Source organism: Castanea sativa, chromosome 3 (assembly GCF_040712315.1).
Source record: "Castanea sativa cultivar Marrone di Chiusa Pesio chromosome 3, ASM4071231v1".
NCBI lineage: Eukaryota > Viridiplantae > Streptophyta > Magnoliopsida > Fagales > Fagaceae > Castanea > Castanea sativa.
In genome coordinates this window covers 6,582,252-6,585,696 of record NC_134015.1, presented here as the reverse complement: position 1 = coordinate 6,585,696, position 3,445 = coordinate 6,582,252, and the positions used below count along the sequence as shown (strand labels likewise).

Genomic DNA, 3,445 nt, shown 5'->3' with positions numbered 1-3,445 from the left:
TCCCTTGCATTTAGTTGTTTGGTGATTTGTTTGTGCAACCACGCGTTTGCATGTTAAATTGATTAATCAATTAAACTTGGTTAATTAATCAATTAATCCATCACAATGGGTCAACACGTTTTTGACCTATCAGGTGTAAATGGAGTTGTAGGTATCGTATTTTGTCCACCTTTTATTTCCGTGCCAGACCCCAAAAATTTCAAAAATATTAATTTTTCACTGAAGGACCGTGGGAACATATAGATTGATGTGGTTTAACACATTTGAGCATCACAGAACTTAAAATGCCTTTTTAGGTCAAATTGACCAAAATGCTCTTGGTCAACCTTACGTTAACCAAAAGTCAAAGATAGTCAATGCCCTCTTACCCATTGACTCATCCGCACAAAGAACCCTTCATCATCTCATAATCCCCATAAACATTGATCCAATCTCATTCTCTTTTTCTTTTTTCTTTTTTCTTTTTTCTTTTCTTTCTTGTGGTTGATTTTCTTTAGTGATCGTTGCTCTTTGAAACAGGGTTCACATGAGGCTAATATTTAAACCCATCCCCAGCTATCAAAGGAGACATTTACCATAAAAATTCGTCCCCTTTAACTATCAAATTATAAAATAAATAAATAAATAAATAGATATTCTCCAATTTTTCTAAAATCTAAACAGTAAACTTGATCCCCCAATAACACACAATTTCTCATCTCTGTGTTTATTGATTATTGTTTTTTTCTTTTCTTTTTTCTCTTTGTAACCAAGGAAAAGAAGAAACACAATGTTGACAACTAATGAAGAAATTGCCTGAAGACTTGGTGATACAAATTTTGCTATGGCTGCCAGTGATGTCACTATTGCTATTCAAGTGTGTCTGTAAATCATGGCATGTTCTGATTAGTGGCCAAAACTTCATCACTAAACATCTTCTCCACAACCAGACCACCTCTAACAAGAATATTAATGTCGGTTTCCTTCTTCTCCGGCGTGAGAAAACTTCCCATAATTATGTTTTCTCCAAGCTTGCATAACCATATGAAACTCTTGAAATATCTTCGACAGAAGCTGTTCCTTCATCGTATTTTGGTATTGATAAGACGGAAACGTTTGATATCGTTGGCTCATCCAACGGTCTTGTTTGTTTGCGTGTTCATGGCTCCTTGAATATTATTCTGTGGAACCCAGCAACAAGAGAAACCAAAGTTGTTCCACAGTCCCAAATATCCTATCCACAAGGCAAAGTTGGCTTTGGTTTCGACATCAAATCTACTGACTACAAGGTGGTCATGATCTTAGAAAGCTATGACCATCTTGAATTAATAATAATAACAATAAAGAAGAAGAAGCAGCAGCAGCTTATTGATGATGGTGAGTGTGGCAGTAGAAATGGAGGCTAAAAACGAGAAAACAAAAGCACAGCCCAACGGAACTATTTTTCATCATTGGGCATCTTGAATTACCCTTTATGAAAGAAAAAATAAAATTAGTGTTGCTGAGGTATATTTTTTTAGTACTCATCAATGACAGCTTCAGAAATTTTTTTGAGTGTGATCATTAAAAAACTTAAACTATACAAAATCGAATAAAAAGAGAGTTTCATATATTGACAAAATAAAAAATAAATATATACACATGCAAACATATAAAATCTTATAATTTCCTTCTACGGATTTTTTTTAGTTTGAAATTGTTATATGATAATCTCATTATCAATGTTACAAGCTACATCTTTTCAAAAGTTTAGTTAAATGAAATTTTTCTTAGAGTTTTTCTTTTTATTTGTAAGGATCTAATATATTGTTAAGGGTGCCAAAGTTCAAGGACAAAGTTTGGCAACAAACTTAATTGTAGCCTAAGGCTACAACTTTCACTGAACAAATTAATATTACTACATATTTTAAAAATCTAACTGTTAAATTACATGTTCTCTATGTTTTTAAAACATATGCCAAATTTCATACTAATCGGATGTTATTTACTATTCGATTCATAAACTATTTTTTTATGTATAATTTAGACTATCAAAACTCGAAATTTAAATATTTTATTGAAAACATAGTTATTGATCTTTAATTTTTTTAAAATTTTGCAAGTATAAAAAACATAAGAAGAAAACGTAATTAAATAGTGGATTTGTTAAAATTCACATTTAAGAAAAAAATATTGAATAAAGTTGTAATCTTAGTTTACAACCAAATTTATTGGGCCTAAAATAATTTAGAGTGATCACAATTTTTTTAAAAGATAAAAAAATCATAAATTTTAAAATTTATACAAAATAAATTTTTTTTCTTTTCTGGTCAGGGTGGTCCTGTGACCGCAGCCTAGATTCTATGTCATGGAGAAAGGTTCATTTATGCGTGCTGCCGGGTAATATTTTAAACTATCTTGTTAATAGGATATGCACGAAAGGGATGCTTTCATGGTGGGCACTTCATAGTGATAAATACAATCAGTGCATTTTATCATTTGATTTGAGCAGTGAGTTATTTCTAATAACAACTCTACCAGATAATAGTGCCATTGGGTATCTCCATTATAGTCAAAGAAGGTTTTTCTTGTTAAATGAATTGGTTTCTCAAGTTATTTTTATAGAAGATATAGAATGGTCGGAGAGTTTTTTTCATATATGGTCGTTGCTAGAATTTGGTGTTAGGGAGTCATGGACTAAGCTATTCACTGTTGGACCTCTTATGGGAAATGAAAAACCATTAGGATTTTTGAAGAATGATAGCATGTTTTTGGAAAATAATGATGGGAAATTACTCTTGTATAACCTCTCTACCCAAGAAATGACTAATCTTCAAATTGGTGAACCGAAATCGTTGCAAATGATTTCTATCAAAGGAGAAAATGACTATGAGGACCAGGACAACTCATAAAAAAAGGTTCAAGACTCATCTATTATCACTCATCTTCTCTTAAAGTTAGTTTAGTTTCCATTGTAATATGCCTAATCTGCCTACTCCAATCCCGTAGGCTTGTTGCCTCGTAGGTCAGATTATTGTTCTGTTTTATTCTTTAAAGAGGTTGCAATTATCTAAAATATGTGTCGACTGTCGACTACCATGCAATGATTTTTTTTTTTACCATATTTTCTGCTAAAATTTGAAGGTTTCTTGATATTTTATATCCTTACTAGTTTGAGACGCACCTGCCATGCACGTGCTTGCCAATTTAAAAAATAGTGATTAAGTTCAATTTAGAATTTATTGATAACATTCATAAGTGCCTAAAAATTTTACTATTATTTTAAAAAAGAGACATTAATTTTGGTAAAATCGTCTCCTTTCTTTTTTAACTAAGGAGTATTAGGATGGTTTCTCACACAATGTAATAATCTTTCTGCTTTCCAAGCACAAAAACAACGCAATATACACTCAGAATGAGGGGACGGCCAATATGTTAGATCATAAAATCTTGACAGTGTACAATCTTATTTTTTTCCTAATAATAT

The 3,445-nt window shown here is 31.5% G+C and overlaps 1 pseudogene; it reads left to right on the top strand.

Annotated features, from left to right (window-relative positions):
* The first annotated feature begins 769 nt into the window (after positions 1-769).
* LOC142627664 (F-box/kelch-repeat protein At3g06240-like) lies at positions 770-2,870 on the top strand (annotated as a pseudogene).
* Positions 2,871-3,445: the final 575 nt, after the last annotated feature.